This window comes from Monodelphis domestica, chromosome 4, assembly GCF_027887165.1.
Source record: "Monodelphis domestica isolate mMonDom1 chromosome 4, mMonDom1.pri, whole genome shotgun sequence".
Taxonomy (NCBI): Eukaryota; Metazoa; Chordata; class Mammalia; order Didelphimorphia; family Didelphidae; genus Monodelphis; species Monodelphis domestica.
The window spans coordinates 164,076,557-164,095,168 of NC_077230.1; the positions used below are offsets into that span (position 1 = coordinate 164,076,557).

General features: G+C 34.5%; 1 protein-coding gene across 22 annotated transcripts in view; it reads left to right on the forward strand.

Moving 5' to 3' along the window:
• The window catches only part of PKP4 (plakophilin 4), a 285,178-nt gene that overhangs the window by 168,091 nt on the left and 98,475 nt on the right, over window positions 1-18,612 (forward strand). The gene's annotated exons all lie outside the window — the stretch shown is intronic.

The following is an 18,612-nucleotide window of genomic DNA, read 5'->3' on the forward strand; positions in this document are numbered from 1 at the left end:
GAGGTAAAAGAGAATAAAATGTACTTTTTTTCTTTCAACCAAAGTGGAGACAATAATACTTAATACATTTGTCTTTCCTCATCCTTATGATACAAATTCTTCCTTAATCTTGATGAAGTTTTGATGTGTAAAGTTTTATTTTATCATTGTGAAAAACTAACCCTATAAATGCTAAGCAATCTTTAATGTTATAGAATGATAGGCTTTATATCTAATCTGGAATTAATCTTTCCTATTCAGAAACAGTGCAATAAAAATTAAATTTATCTAAAATGTAAAGTACTCCTACTTGCCAGGTATACAAAAATGACAAAATTATGGTATTTTCTCTCAAGGAACTTATAATTACATCAAAGAATAAATTATATAGTTAAATATAAATTCAGGTAAGAGGAAAAATACATAGAGAAGTCAAAAGGAATTCATAGATATTAGTGAGGGAAGAATCTTTTCAAGCTAGGTGTTCTATAAAACCTTTCAGCTAATAGCACCTGGTCTGAATCTTGGAGCAGTAAATGCTTTTGATCTGCAGAAATATGAGGTTATGTTATTCTGTTTGTATGAAACAAGAGAATGAAATCCAGACAGTTAAACTCATACACGTGTTTATATGTATAAGTCTTCATATTAGGGTTTGGGAAGGGGCTGTAAACAAACCTGTGACTTCATTGGAAAAGGAAACTCTCCATGAAGAACTCACCATTAATAAATACTGAAAAATATTCTCAAACATAAAGTTTTCCAAATTTAGATACAGTATTTTCATCCACTATGCCATACTTGCTACTTCCTTCCCTTTTCTACCTCCCTCTTTTTTCCTCCTCCTTTGTCCTTCCTTGTCTTCTCTTCTTACTCTCCCATCAAATAATTATAGATATGGATATATAGATATAGGTATGCATACATATATACATATACACACACACTACATATTTCCCTAAAATGGAGAAAAGATACAAATGCTGTTAAAATAACAATCTCCACCTATTCAAACAAGTATTTGATATTGACAAATGGGAAGGAATTGAAGAAAAAACATTGACTTGAATTATAATTTATACCAGAACATTAGGACCATAAATTCATTTCTTAATTAAGGAACAGTTAAAGTTCAACAGTACTATAGTCAGCAGAGACTTGATATACTTTCTGTCATGGTATGATACTAAGGGTGGTAGCATTATTGTCTATAATGATAAAAAAAAATTAGCCAAAAAAATCTCTGCAAATATTTCTTAATCAACTTTTTAAAAAATCTTTTACAGTTAAGGATGATCAAAGATTATGAACAGTATCACTTCATAAATATCTGCAAAGATTTTTTGAATAAATTATTTCATCATTAAGGACAGTAGAGGCACACCACACAGTGTTTTTACTATCACAGTCCTGTGAATACTTCTTATAGGGAAGGCATTAAATAGTACTAATGAGAAATAAAAAAGAGCTTATATTAGACACTCTGTTCATAGGGGAGACAACAAATTTGGGTGCTGGAGGTAATAGTTGTGAGAGCATTGAAAGACTGGTCCTAGGTCAGGGTAGCTCAGCCTTGCCTTTTTGTGTTCTAGACATCTTTCTTCTTTGTTGCCATGTGCATATCCCTTCTCATACATTTTTTTCTGTTCCCCTAAAAACATCAATCATGCTAATACTACCATTCATGAGCATGTCATTTAATTGCTCTATGCTCCTGCCTAGCCACCACTCACATCTGTTTTTTCACTTTCCTAATTAAAATCTGTAAACTCGTTTAAGAGAGATGATCTTTTTTTTTCCTTTTTGTTTTTTGTATTTGTGCCACCAATGCTTAGGAGATTTCCTGGCATTCATTAAGAACTTATTTTTTTTTTCATTTATTTACTTTTTCTTCCTATGATTTATTGAACAATATAGAAGATCCAAGATTCCACTATACTTATTTTTTTTTCTTATGGAAAAAATAATTTTATTAGATATATCAAAAAGCTACCTTTAAATGTAATTCAACAAGGCATGCCTCAAGAATGTTTGGCATTCCCATTAACAAAGGAAAAAGTTCAGTGTTTTAACGTTATTACTCAATTTATTATTTGATGCATATTTATTGTGGCTGGGGTAGACTGAGGGAAGAAACAACAAATTGACAAGAAATTTGCTTTAAAATGTAAAATTAAATGTAAGGCTGAAAGTAGAATGGAATGACTCCACACTTGCCCTTGGAAAAGAGGCCCATCATTTTAACAATATGAAAAATGGAACCTACAAATGAAGAATTGCAAATACACATCACACAGAGGACAGTGGAGGGCACTTTGTGGTTTAAGTAAATTTAAATATATAACATAACAGGAACTTCAAACGATATTGAGAACTATATGATTGGAAAAGGAAATTAACCACTACATGGTGGCAATGAAAGATAGCATGTGGTAGCTTGAACGTCACACTTTTCCATTGTAATATCAGAAATAAGCTTGTGAGTGATCAGGCCTGTTTAAATGGACTTCCTATGGAGAAGACAAAATGAAGTCATACAAGGTAGGCATGGATGCCTTGTAATCACCATGATTGGAGGTACCAAGCAAATTGGTGGCATCACAAATTCATATGAGAGTTTACGCGTGTGTGTGTGTGTGTGTGTGTGTGTGTGTGTGTATGATAGAGAGAAACAGATATAGAAAGATTCTGAAAGCCTTAAACCAGAGCATAGACAACCTACTTGATTTAAAGAGTAAGGACTTTACCGTTTATCTTGTAGAACACTTAGTGCTGTTAAATATTTTTGAGCAGGTAAATAATTATGTCCTTGTGTATTAATAATATTACTGTGGCCATCGTGTAAAAGATACAATGGGACAAGAAAGTGACTTTTTTGTTAATAGACTTCAAGCCAATTAGGAGGTTGTTATAATTGTCTAGGATAGAGGTAATTATAAGAGTCTAAACTGAAAAGACAATAGTTGGGAGCAATTTCAAATACTGATTTCCCTGTTAAGAATGCATTAGTTTGTTTGTTACTATTGGTGTTTGCAATGGGAGTAAGGGAGATTTTTTTGTTTTGTCTTGACCATAAATTCCTGTGTTCGTTGATGTTACTGATCCAGTTTCGTTATTAACTTGAATGGTCTCTGAAATATTTGACTTCCCCTTACCAACTATCACTGGCCATTAAAATGTTCTTTTTAAGAAGTACAACTCCTGGACTTCCGGGTTAAGATGGCCCCAGAGTAGAAGCAAGGCTCTTCCTCTCCTCTACACCAACTGATATAACGTGCCTCAAAAGGATAAAAGGAAAATCAGATGAGCAAAGGGGCTCCACTGCAGGGCACAGCATTGAAGGTAGGCAGAGTTTCAGAATTTCCATACTAAAAAAGGGCAAAATTTACTCCCAGAAAAGTGTGAGTTCTTTACCCTCCCCCATTCCATCTACACTCCAGAGTTGGAGCTAGTGCAAAGCAATCTCTAGGTTCTTGGGGCTGGCTGAGGGCATCACAGATTTTATCCCTAGGAGCAGTGAGACTTGGGACCTCCTGAGATTGAGGAACACGGAGCTTGGCAAGTAGACAGGGCAGGGCTACACAGAGCAGCTACCACAATGGAGGCTCAAAAAATAACCTCAGGATAAAAACCTCTCTGGAGCTCAATACAAACATCATCCATCTTCCTCATTCAGACTTCTGACCAGTAAAGAACAAGGCAATAGCCACCAAACACCCAAGAACTATAATCTATAACTACTATGGGGGAGAGGGCAAGAAAACACCTTCAACCCTAGATAATTTTTATTTAGAAAAACTCCTGATTACAGAGAAGACAGCAGGTGAGAAACAAGTAAACAAATCCAAATCTTCCCCTCCCCCCCAATGGAAATTTATCACAAACTCTTGAGGAGCTCAGATTTGAGATGATGAAACAAATTAGAAACTTGGCAAGAAAAGTGGGAAATAGTTCAAAAAGAAAATAACAGTTTAAAAGGCAGAAACTCCCACATGGACAAAGAAGCTCAGAAATCAAATGAAATGATGAACAAATTGGAGACCAGAATTGAAAAGCTAGAGGGCATGAAAAGCATGATAGACCAATCTGAAAAAGGAAAACCAAATGGTAATACCTGAAAACTAGTCTTTAACAACCAGAATTGGGCAAATAGAAGCTAATTAATTTCAAAAGATGGCCACATAGACACAGAATGGTTAAAGGTAAAAGTCTAAAGCAAACTATTGGGCATCAATTGAGAAAAAAGAAGGTAGTAATCTCAATCATGATATCTGACGAAGCCAAAGTAAAAATAGATCTGATTAAAAGAGATAGGGAAGGAAATTACATTCTGATTTAAGACAGTATAGGCAATGAGAAAATATCGGTACTCAACATGTATGCACCAAATGGTACAGTACCCAGATTTTAAAAGGAGAAACTATTGGAGCTTAAGGAGGAAATTGGTAGTAAGACTATACTAGTGGGAGACCTGAACCTGCTTCTCTCGGATCTAGATGAATGTGATCTAGAAGAATCAAACCAAAAAATGAAAAAGAAAGAGGTAAGAGAACAAATTAACAAACCCCAGATAAAAACTAAATTAGAAATCCTAAAAATTAATGGAGAAATTAATAAAATTGAAAGTCAAAGATATATTGATTCAAGAAATAAGACTAGAAGCTGGTACTTTGGGAAAAAAATGAAATGAAGTACTCATTAATCTAATGGAAAAAAGGAAAGAAAAATACCAAAGTAACAGTATCAAAATTGAAAAGGGAGACCTCACCTCTAAAGAAGAGGAAATTAAAAACTATTTTGCCCTATTATATGGCAATAAATGTGGCAATCTAAGTGATATTCATGAATATTTACAAAAATATAAATTGACTTAGATTAACAGAGGAAATAGAATACTTAAATAATCCGGTATCAGAAAAAGAAATTGAACAAGCCATCAAAGAACTCCCTAAGAAATAATTCCCCAGGAACAGATGTTAATTCAATCAAACAAACTATTTGACATAATAAGCAAAGGAGTTGTACCAAATTCCTTTTATGGCACAACTATGATACTGATTCCAAAGCCAGACAGATAAAAAACAGAGAAAGAAAACTATAGACCAATCTCTTTAATGAACATAGATGCAAAAATCTTAACGAGAATAATAACAATAAGAATCCAGTATGTGATTATGAGGGTTATTCATTGTGATCAGTTGGGATTTATACCAGGAATGCAAGGGTGGTTCAGTATTAGGATAACCATCCACAATTGTCCATATTAACAAGCAAACCAACAAAAATCACATGATTATCTCAATAGATGCAGAAAAAGCCTTTGACGAAATACAACACTCATTCCTTTTGAAAACATTAGAAAGTAAACAGCATATACTTAAAACTATCCACAAGCATCATCTGCAATGGGGATAAGTTAGAAACCTTCCCAATAAGACCTGGAGTGAACTAAGGATGCCCATTACCTCTATTATTTAACCTGGTACTAGAAACACTAGAAGTAGTAATTAGAGAAGAAAAAGAAATTGAAGGTGTTATAATAGGCAATGAGGAGACCAAGCTATCACTCTTTGCAGATAATATGATGGTCTACTTAAAGAATCCTAGAGAATCAACTAAAAAGCTAGTGGAAATGGCAATTTTAGCATAGTTGCAGGATACAAAATAAACCCACATAAGTCATCAACATTTCCATGTATTTCCAACACATCCCAGCAGTAAGACTTAAAAGGAGAAATTCACCCTAGAGAATATAAAATATTTAGGAATCTATCTGCCAAGGCAAACAAAGGAACTATATAAATACAACTACAAAATAATTTCCACACAATTAAAACTAGATCTAAACAATTGGAAAAACAATTCCTCATGGTTAAGAAAATGTGAAGGAGGGGGGCCTAGCAATACCATATTTTAAACTGTACTATAAAGCAGTAGTCATGAAAATATTATGGTCCTGGTTAAGAGACAGAAGGGAAGATCAGTGGACTACACTTGGGATAAATGACCTCAGCAAGACAGTGTATGGTAAACCCAAAAATCTCAACTTTTGGGACAAAAATCCACTATTTGACAAAAACTGCTGGGAAAATTGAAAAACAATATTGGAGAGATTAGGTTTAGATCAATATTCCACACCCTATACCAAGATAAATTCAGAATGGGTGAATGACTTGAATATAAAGAAGGGAATTAAAAATAAAGTACATGAACATAAAATAGTATACCTGTCAGATCTATGGGAAAGGAAAGAGTTTAAGACCAAGCAAGAGTTAGAAAATATCACAAAATGTAAAATAAATAATTTTGATTACATTAAATTAAAAGTTTTTTGTACAAATAAATCCAGTACAATCTAAATTAGAAGAGAAGCAACAAATTAGGGAAAATTCTTTATAATAAAAACCTCAGACATAGGTCTAATTACTCAAATTTATAAGGAGTTTGTATTGTACAATTGTGTAATTCATTTTACAATTGTACAAAAAAAATTGTATAAAAAAATCAAGCCGTTCCCCAATTGATAAAAGGTCAAGGGACATGAATAGTCAATTTTTCAGATAAAGAAATAAAGAAATAGGCACATAAAAAGTGTTCTAAATCTCTTATAATTGGAGTAATGCACAATCAAAACAATTCTGAGATGCCACCTCACACCTAGCAGATTGGCTAACATGACAACATAGGAAAATAATAAGTGTTGGAGGGAAAGTGTCAAAATTGGGCCATTAATGCATTGCTGGTGGAGTTGTGAATTCATCCAGTCATTTTGGGTGGCAATTTGGAATTATGCCCAAAGGATTTTAAAAGATTGTCTCACCTTTGATCCAGCTATACCGGATCATGATGATCCACTGCTGGGTTCATACCCCAAAAAGATAATAAGGAAAATGACTTTTACAAAAATATTCATAGCTATGCTCTCTGTGATGGCAAAAAAAAATGGAAAATGAGGGGATGCCCTTCAATTGGGAAATGGCTGAACAAATTGTGGTATCTGTTGGTGCTCAAAGAAATAATGAACTGGAGGAATTCCATGTGAACTAGAATGACCTTCAGGAATTGATGCAGAGTGAAAGGAGCAGAACCAGAAAACCCTTATGCACAGAGACTGGTACACTGGCACAATCAATTGTAATGGAATTCTCTACTTATAGCAATGCAATGATTGAGGACAATTCTGAGGGACTTGAGAGAAAACACTATCCACATTCAGAGAAAGAACTGTGGTAGTAGAAACACAGAAGACAAATAATTTTAATCACATGGGTCGATGGGGATATGATTGGGGATATCCACTTTTAAATAATCACCTTAACATAAATATTAATAATTTGGAAATAGGCCTTGATCAAAGAAACATGTAAAAACTCATTTGAATTGCTTGTTGGCAATGTGAGGAGGGGACAGAAAGAACATGAATTATGTGACCACTGAAAAATATTCTAAATTTATTAATTAAATAAAAATTTTTAAGTTATTAAAAAAAGTACAACTCCTTGGAATAAAATCCATTTTTATAAACCAAGGAATTAACAACAATGAAAGAAAGTATTGAAACAGGTTCAGTCAGTTCTTATCATTCACAATACTTTTGTTTTATAAAGTTGCCACAAATAATGAATTAAGTAATATCAAACCTCCAAAATGATGTGCAGTGTTGGTTCCTGTGATCTTTTTTTTTCACAACTTTTACTTTGGCATTCTTCAGAGTATCTTCACATACAACATACAAAATTCTTCTTCATTTCTCTAAATATACCATATGCCCAACAATCTGGTACTGAGCTGACTGAGAACTAAAAGTGGCCTCATCATCTTAATCCTGTTAAATCTGGCCAACAGTGAAACATTCAGAGTTAACCTGGTGTCAGTTGAGTACACAAGTATTGTCCATTGGAGCAACAAAATAAAATATCAAGTGATTTGTAGACTACTATACCATTCAGGCACCATACTAGACTCCAGAGATTCAGAGACTTGAAAGATAAAGTCCTTGACTTCATGGAACTTACATATTATCAAGAGCAGTCTGTGTGTTTGTGTGTGTTTGTCTTTCTACATATATATACATTTGTAATATTGTTGAAATGTATTAGGTTAAGAATAGCATGAAGACCAGTTTGATTAGACCTTATGGTGGGAAAAAGAAGATAATTTTTAGTAAAGCTTAAAAAGTAGGTTGAAACCAGGTCGCATAATATTTTCAAGACCAAAGAAAGAAATTTATAGTTGATCCTAGATATACTAGAACAGTGATGGGCAACCTTTTGATCTTAGTGTGTCAAAATTCACCAAAAAAACCAAGCATAACTCAGGTAGTCTGTCACTTCAAGGAAAAAGAAAAACATAATTTCATGATATTTTTAGTTTAAATTTTAAAAAATGTATAATTGTAATATATAACTGTATTCAATAAACCAAAAACTAATTATTTAACTTATCTGCTTATTGACTTCTTTTTTCATTTGTCAGTTGGTTTCTTTTGTTGGTCTTGATATCATTGAAATTGTGTGGGGTGCTGTGAACTAAGATAAGTGAGGGGAAGGGGGAATTCTTTAACTAACCTGCCTATTAGTGACTTTTTTGTTGCTGATTATCATTGGCTAAATCTTCAATTGAAGTTTGGTATTTTGTACCCTTCAAGCCTAAGCAAGAGCTACTAATTTCATCTGTCAATCTTGTTGGTTTTGATATTTTTGGTTTGATAATGCTGAGAATAAGGTCTCACAAAAGTATGTAGAGGACACAGAGGGGTGCAGTGGGCTAGCTCAAAGCTGATGGGGCCAAGTCCTGGCCCGAGCAGCATGGCCCACCTCCTTCTGTTCCCCTGTGAAGCTGTTGTTCAGTCTGCCTGCTGTGGAGCAATCATGGGGAGATGGTGGAGCCGCCTCGATGGATCCTAGATCTGAGAGCGGTGGGTGCCCGGGTGGGCTGGGGATACAGGGGAGCCAGGAGACCGAGGAGACACTGACCCGCCCACCATGTGAGTAGCACTCTGGGAAGCACACCCAGTGTCTGGGCGTCCTTGGCCTAGCACAGAGTATCTACAATATAATACACTACAGATGTTTTATTCTTGGCATGTGGCCCAATACTTCTCTGTATGTAGACCCATGCAGCCACGTGTCATTGAAAATGCTTATGTATGTCATAGGTTCGCCATCATGGTACTAGAAATATTGTCGTTGAATGAAAAGAGAAAGGACATGTTTAGATTCATACATTAAGGAAATCAACTGTGGTAGCTGAATGAAGGATAAATTGGAAATGTTTTAGGCAAGTAGACCAATTATATAGGAAACATGCTAAACTAGAGGACCTAAACTAGACTTGTCATTATGAATGCTGAGAGAAAGGTGACAGATATGAGAAATAGCATTCATGTTAAATTGACAATATATGGAAGTTGTTTAGATATTTGGGATGAAATAAAATAAAATGTCATGATAAGGAAATTAGGAAGAAAGGTGGATTGGGATAAAATCAATGTTATTCTTTCAACCCATTGAGTATGAGATTCCTATGGGATATCAACTTGGAAATACAGTAAAACCTTGTGTAGGATTTAGATTAATATCCAACACTCCAAGAATTGTATTTTTATAGAGTTTATTAACAATTTAATACTTAAAGTAGAAGGAATAAAAAGGCAATAAATGTTTTAAAAAATCTAACAAAATTAAGACCACATGAGCAATAGTCTCCTGACTTTCACCTCATGCCACCTACACAAAACCAATTCGATCAAGATTGAGAGAGAGGCAGGGCTACACAAAATTTATAACCTACCTACCTCAGCATATAACATGAGAAGGAGAATGTGATTTTGGAATCATAGTTTTTAGGGTAACAGATTCTAATTCCCGAATCTCCTCTGTGAATCCCATGGAAAACAAACATGTAGAAATCTCCTAGATTTACGTGCCTAGTTCCCCCCCCCCATCAGTACATATAACCAACTTATATCTCTAAAAGATCTATAACTAGAAATATATAATATTGCATTTTCTAAGGGGAAATTAAAATAATTTGGGGGATAAGAGGGAAATAAAAAAGAACAAAACCAATGATTACTAGGCTCTTTGATAAAAAGCCAATTCAAGCACAATCCCCTTTGGCGTTAGAGTGTACATTAAAAATAAATGCATTCTATCCCCCACAGTTCAATTTCACTACATTCCCAAGTTCATTCTGGATCCTTTGGTGCAAAGTGAAGTTTTTGCGGGCATCTCCATGGTGCCGTCTCCAAACAGTTTACTTTCTGTATTCAGGGAGGTAGCAGGTTTCTTATCTTAAAATTACTTTCGAACAAGAAAGATTTTTATAAAACTAGAATTTTATGACAATTATACCTTCCCCCTGAGGAGGGTGTTAAACACAGATCACCCTGAGCTACATGGCTAACTTAATGAGGTATGTGAATCAGTTGTAAAAAGGATGTCAAAAACATAATGAAAACCAAATAGAAGAAAAGAAAAAAAATCAAAATTAAATTGTATATAAAAATTCTCAGTAAGCCAGAATAAGCCCACAACAGGTCCTAGAATCAGGGCCTAATAATGTAATTCATGTCCCACATGCCTGGAGGACCATTGCAGCAATATACACTTACCCAATCAGCAGCCAGGACTACAGAAAATTGTCACACTTATGAGAGAGAGAAAAAAAGACTAGATTTCTGCATTAAATGGGAAATATTCCCCAGTCTGATTTTACCTTCACTCTCAGAATTATAGCTAAGCCCAGGTACTTTGACTGAAACTGGCATGGGGAAAATCCTATGTCTGGTGTTGTTAAATCAGCCTCTTCTTCAAACCCAAAAACAATTGGTGCAGATTCTCATAAATCCCATTGGGATTGGTTGGTCTACTTTGACCTTGCGCTTCTTGGCACTATATAATGGCTTTTTTTGTGGTCCCATCTCCTGGAATCAGACAAAATCTTTATCAATGTCCCATAATATTTGACAATCAATAGCAGGTTTCCATAGTCTAAAGCTATGCGTATACATTAGTATTAGAACTAATTAGAACTTAGTCCAAAATCAAAAAACCATTAATACTGGTAACATGTGCTTCAATTACAAAATATATGAGAAAATAGGAAACTCAAATATTCTTTTGCACAAACATGGGAAAAAATAATAAAATTTTTTAAAAATTTAAAAGTATGTAGTTCATGATCAGTGACACGCTGTTTTTGTCCAGTCGAGGTGCAATGCAAAGGTTTCTTACTGAGAAATGAGATCCATTTCCTTTTTAACTTGGCCATGATCCACAGTGTGAGGGCAAATGTTTTTCACTAAGTAACAGCTTCATAAAACAATGGCATAATAGGTAACGCATATTCTAAAAGTAGCAAAATCACAAGAACCCATTTAATGACAATAGCAAACAAATCCACTGTCATATAGGATTCACATAAGTTGCTGTGTGACATAAAAAAAATAAATTGAAGCTCAAGGATATTCTTCACAAGTTCTACAGATCTAGCTAATCTTTCAACCTTGGCTGAGATATTTTTAACAGTCTATAACTATCATCATTTCAAAATGTGACAGAGGAGCCCCAGGGGAAGGGGGTGTGTGTGAAAAAAACACTTCTATAGTGCTGATGAAAACCTTTGGTTTATCAAATGTCACTAAGAATCTAGATCATTCTAGTGAAAGCAAGCTGAAGAGTTACAAATATTAAACAAAAACATTTAGTGGTTACAAAGGCCCCTGGGAAAACCTTCCCACCTCCTTGATGTGTTCATAACCCATCACTAGGTAACCCAAGTCCCTTAGGAAACCTTCCCTTCTTTGGTATGAGATTCTAAACAGCCATAAAAGGCATGTCTTTATATGTCCCATCCATTGAAATGTGGTCGCAAGAAATACAATAGTGAATATCATTTTTGATGTCTCATGCATTACATTTTTATAAATGTGGAGGTGCGGAATACAATATTGCCATTGTATTTCACTTCAAATATTAAATGGACCTTTACCATTTGTTACAAATAAATCAAAGGCAGGCCAATGATTGATTAGTCAGAGGTAGTGACTCTCCTAGTTATCCAAAAAAGCTTACTTATGAAGACCCCTTAAATAATTTTAAATTTTTAGGTCATTAAATTTTCCAAAGGTTGTATATAGTTTGTAACTATTTTCCTGGAGTCCATCCATCATCATCTATGTAACAATTAACAAAGGGAAAAAGGAAAAGGAACAAAAGGCTGTTTAGGCAACATGTGACCTCAATCGATCTGGTGCCGAATGCAGTATTCATAAGGACCTGTGGTTTTGCCAAGGAAAAGGCTTTGTCCAAGTGGACTATGGGCTTTTGTAAGGGTATTTTCTCCAGTCCAATCATAGGGGAGGTACAAATAAAGACGATGTAACAGTACATATAGCTATTGGTCAAAACACAGTAACAGAAAGTGACATAGTGTAGCAGAATAAATTAGAGTATATTAATATTTGAACTTAAGAAACAAAATTAAATCTTAAAACAATCAGCAAATACATTATATGTGACAGAAAACAGGCACTGAATTCAAGAGTCCTTTTCTCCAATTCCAGTAGCCTCATTACAAAGACTTCTTCACTATTTGGAGGTGAACAAACTGAAACAGCAATGGAGTTTGAAAAACTAAAAATTCACCTTCATCCTCTTTAAGGTCCTTCCCCTCCCCAATATCATCTTCCATCTAGATTCCTTTGGTCACACTTCTGAGAGTCCCCATACCCACATTGGGAATAGTATGGATGAACAACATATTGTGTGTGTCCCAGAGATTGGGCAAGCCAAAATGGCAAGGGGATATAGGGAGATGAATCTCATCCTGAATCTCAGATTTACTCAGGTTAATTGGAAAGACAGGTACACCCATGAACAGTTCTAAGAAAAAAGTACCCCAAAGCTTTGAGCTGTGTGAACTCTGTAATACTCTCCCTGAATGGAATCTGTTTGACATAGGCAGGAAAGTGTGCCATGCTTGCAATTCTACCTATTAAACTGCTTGCAAATCTACTTTCTGAGGGTAGGTAGCACACCAGCCCCAATCTGCCTTTGAATGAAAGGCTGCCAAAAGGCTTTAGCCTGAGGCTAAGTTAGTGAGAGAAAACAAAAGCTTTCTATTTTAGGCATTGTGAAGGTAATAAGTCTTTAGTCTGGGAGAACAAAAAGGTTGTAAGAGACCACCAGACTTGGGACCCACATAGGGCATTTAAGAAAGGCCTTAAAGAGAGCAAACTTCTAGGTGTAGGAATAGGCTAAACTTTATCAATTTAGTCCAATAGTTAATACCTTCTAATAAAAAATTTTTTAAAAAACGGAGCTGAAATTTTTCCTCCAAAGCCCTGGTATTCTGGGCTGAGAGATGGTAATTTCCCCTAGGTGAAAGGAGTTAGGCCTGTTAGAGGCTAATTACTGCTAATAGAAAACACACACTTCTTCCTTACCAGGTAACCCCTAGCAATCCATGGAGCTGCTTGCAATGTAAAGGAAAGTGGGATTTATACTTTACCAGCCACTCAGAAAGAGGCTCACAAGTACTCCCACCTTGTCTATTTAAGAGATGAGACTACAGCTACAGCAGCAACAGCAACTCTGAGTGGGGGGAGCAAAAAGGCAGGAGAAATGTGGTTTCTATTCAAACTAAGCTACTTACTTAGAGAGAATCAAGGATTCTAAAGTCCACTTCTGGTCGCCATTAATGTAGGATTTCACCTCAGGCCACCTCCACCTAATTGATCAGATCAAGAGCAGAGGAGAGGTAGGGCTACACAGAATTTATAACCTCCCTACATTAGTACATAACTTGAGGAGAGTGGAGTGCTGGGAATTATAATTTTTTGGGTAACAGATTCTAATTATACACTTGGTACTCAGTGGTTTAAGAATTCAATGAATTTGAAATTCAATGCATTTTGACCAAAGAAATATATATTGTGATAGTCAACATTTGCTTGGCACTTGGTGTGCTCATGAAATTATTGGCACCATGATTTTAGGTATATGCCTGCTCTAGCCAAAACAAAGGATCACATATTAGTTCAGGAGCATAAAGAAGAACTGAACCCTGAGGAGCTATAGAAACTTCAAAGGAAGTACCAACAGCTAGTTGATAGTGAATTTTCTTCAGGTGAAGAGGCAAAGGAGAATGTTCTCACTTCATTAATCAAGGTAATATATGCAAAATGGGTGGAAGTGCAAAACTTTGTTTAAAAATATCACCCTGATAAATCCTTAAGAAGCAGAATTGTAAATTTGTTAAATGACCAGACTATTTCCCAATTCAGAGGTATTTTGAAATGCAGACAAAAGTAAACATCATTAGATAGGTTTCTTATGAACTTATACCTGATGAATTTCAAGCAAGGTTAAGTGGGGATAAGGGACAGAAAAGAGAAAGAAAGCCAGAAGGTCAGTTGCCCTCAGATATTATGGAAGGGGACTCTTTTTTCAGACAATAGTATTTCTTCCATACCTGTAGGCCATGATCCTAACAGGTAATGTTAAGTTTAAATTATTTATCTAATTATTGGGGTTTTATGTATGTATTATTAATGTTTACTTAGTAAAATATTACTACATTAATGCATATAATGCATTATAAAATCTGTTTTTTCTTGAACAGATTGATTGGATTTACATTATTCCTTATGGGAAAAAAAATAATTTGGTACTCAACATTTTTGGTACTCAACCAGCTTTCTGGAATGAATTAATGACAAGTACCAACATACCACTGTGTTCTAGTAGGCAGTTTGCAATGTAGGACTGGAATTCAAATTACAAAATAGCACTGCATATATATAATAGATCTGAGGATTTTCTGCACAAGGATAATATTTGAGTCCATGGGAATTGATGATGTCTCCATAAGAGAGAGAAAAGGACTTAAGATATAGTGTTATAGTACATCCATATTTCAGAGTCACATTGTGGTTGAAGCATGAAATAATGAAGAATGTGACTAAGTACTAACATCACTAAGAATTCTAAGAAAATTTTTGAGATTGTCAATAGATTTTGAGAAAGACTAAATAGAAAGTAGTATGAATGAATTCTATTGCTAATAGTACATGGATAGAGATTGCATTTCCCCTGAGAAAGTAATATTAAGCATGTTTGTGTTCTAAGCCCTGCCCATAATAATTTAACAAATAATACAAAATTGAAATCTTCTAATTTGGAATGTGTCACTTATGATAGTCACTTAAAACAAGATCTCTATTCCACCATTCTCTATTCTATATATGTGCTCTGGAAATCTTTGAATATTCTTGCTATCAAGACTGGGAGGACACAAGTTATTCTAGTGGTAGAGCAACATTGTGAAATTCAACTCCCAGTTGTCACATATTGACTCAGAAAACTATAAATTAGCATCTTTATAGTCTTTTTTTATTTTTTTATTTTGGTAAGCATTTCACAATTACATTTTTTTAATTATTTAAAAAATTTTTTAAATCCTTATCTCCTGTTTTAGAATCAATACTGAGTATTGGTTCAAAGATAGAAGAGCAGCAAGGGCTAGTAATCAAGGTTAAATGACTTGTCCAGGATTACACAGCAAGAAGTATCTGAAGTCAAATTTGAACCCAGGTATTACCATCTACCTGGCTTTCTATCCACTGAGCCACCTAGTCTCCCCAATTATTACATTTTAATCTGGCTAAGGCCTCACTAGAGAGTATTGAAAGAAATATTATACTTAGCTTAAAGGAAGACTGGGTAATGGCTCTAACAGTAGGATGGCTAGGGTCTCAGTTAGTGGTGGCTTAATGCAGCCTGGTTCTAAAAACACTAGCAGGTACCAGGGCAATAATAGGTGTATCTCCCATGGATTACTTACCTTGGAGCAGCTTCTTTAAAACTTAAATGGCCAGTTTTTGTACTGAGAAATAGAGAATTAATTTGAATGTGTAGAATAAAAATGGAATAATGAAGAAAAGGAGCTTGTGTGACCGAGTAAACGAAGGAAGAAGTTAAAGAGGATTTGAATTTCAAGGTTTTGAGCCTGAATGCCATGGTGGAAATAAGGAACTCAAGAATTAAGAGGTTTAGAAGGGAAGATATGAATTGGTTAAGAAAATGGAGCAATGAAGAAGTATGTTAAGACCTTAACTATAATTATTATAATGCTCAGACAATGTGATGTTATATTTAATTAAGGGACTGATCAGGTATCAGTTACCATTGTACAGTGGTTTGGTTTGCTCTTTTTTCTCTTGAAAGTTCATTGCAAATAAATTACTTCCAGTTGAGTGATACCATTAGATACATTCCAGTAAATCAGAGTTCTTCTTTAGCAATTTTTGATAACTTCTTTACCATCATTACTTGCATACCATTAGCTATAATTTGTGATTCTCACCTTGATGTAAGGAAAACTTAACTTGTGTTTTTTAAAAAGCAATGACGTTTTATTTATCAAAAATTTAACAAATAATTCTTGTGTCTACTAGGAACTGTGTGAGAATATAATACCCACTCTGAAAATGCAGAAAAAAACTAGGTGGATAGGGTTCATATTGGTACCTGAGTCTAGAATTGTAATAGAAATAAAATAGAAATAAAAAAAATATTTTGAGGGTGTATTTTGATGGATACTAGATAACTAATGGATCAGATAGTTATCTTTTTCCCTACCTCCTTCCTTTATAGCTTCCCTTCTTCCCTCTTTCAGTCTCCCTTCCTCTCCTCTTCTTCCCTTCAGTTTCCCCTTTCCCCCTTGTTCTTCAGCCTCTTTTAAGTCACTCAGGGTGAGCTATGATGCTTTAGAGGAAATACTCTTTTATCTCAAGTAAAGGTTTATTGGTGAAAACAGGAAAGATGGAGGATAAGGTAAGAGGGATAAGGTTTTACCTATTATCTACAATGAGTGTTAGGTTGGAGTATATTGAGAGAAATGGCAATTCAGTCACTAGCATGAAACAGCCAGTCAGAGAGAGATATAGGAACTATTGTCCTTCTTCTGCCTTCAAATCAGCCAGATCACCTCCAACTTGATTATCCCGAGTCCCAGAGATAAAACCAGCTTCTTCCTTCAGTCATCCAGAAAGACCAAAGACCTCAAAAAAGTCCAACAGTTGCCTTGGCTCAACTGCTTTTCCCAGTCACATTCCAAAAGGAATCTTCATTTGACTGACAGCTGACCAATCCACAGCTTCTGTCCTGCATGCATTTTCTTATAATTCCTCTCTTCTCCACAGAACCTAATCATGAAAGGCTTCGAATGTTAAGTTTTATTCCTTTGGCTGTGAGAAGCTCATGAGTGATTTTAGATAAGAGGATGATATGATCACAATAATGCTTTTAGAACCTGTTAACATTGCATCAGACAGTGGAGAATTGGATATTTACAGAGCAGTAATCTAAATGAAAATCAGGAGTACATTCTTTTTGTCATCAAAAGCTTTCATAAATTAATTGCCCAAATTAATATAAACTATGTGCCATAGTATTTTGAGAGTTTAAGAAACTACTAGAATATTTCCTTAAGCTTCATATAAGTTCCAAACTCCAAAGCTAATCTAAACTTTCCTGTTATTCAGATGTTATTTGAAACATATTAATATTTTTATGCAATTTGAATTTAGATTATATGCTAATGTTGAGATGAAATATCCATATTTTGATAGGGATATAATTGTGCAGTGTTGACCCTGTGCTTTAAAAAAAAATAGTAGAGTAAAATGACAAAAACAGATTTAAGATCATCTGAAATTCATGTGGACTCTTGCTTTTTTTCTCACCAGATAGAGCCATAAAATTTTTATAACCTACCCTTGGAAGCCCATGGCAGAAAAGCAACTGTTATCATTACTAATATTTTACAAAATGTCCATTTTCCTTTGCACCATAAGCCTCCTTGAATATACTAAGAGTTTCTCTCTTAAAAGATCAAATAAATCTAAAAGATTATTAGCATTGAACTGATTTACTGTTTCAAATTAACCTACTCCTGCTTTCAGTTTAAGGTATCAGAATAAGGTCAATAATACAAAATACTATTAAAGCTCAGAGACTCTTGAAAAATTTTCTACCTCTGATTTCACTGTGGTTTCATTAATATACAGATTACTTAAAGAAAAAAATTCAAATATTAAAAATCAATTAGAATCATCACATTGTAGATCTTTTTGGAATATTAGGAATGTTTTTACAGTGACTTTTTATAGATTAGCAAACTTGGGTCTTAAGAGGTGAGAGGATTTGCCCAAAGACAAAGGATTTGCCTTAGTTTGGTGGCAAAGCCAGAACAAAATTTATTTTATAACAGAGACTTAGAGAAATTCAAGGACCAGCCCATGGTCACAGTAATGAGTAGAGGAAAAAGTATCTTCATTTCATGATCATTATGTGTTTTGTAGCTAATATGTAACTAATTTATTTATGTCATCATTTTTCTCAATTTTTTATTCAAAGTTGAAATGACTTATTAATAATTTCCTATATAAGCTGTAGAAAATGTACACTTACACATATTGATTATTTTATTGTCCTATTAATCTTGTTTTCTAGTGTATATATACACATTTATTTTTATGTAAACATTTTCCTATTCACTTCTACATTTAATGTAAAAGCTTGCTTTTCTATCAGATCTGATAAGCAGGATTTTTTTGGAAAATAG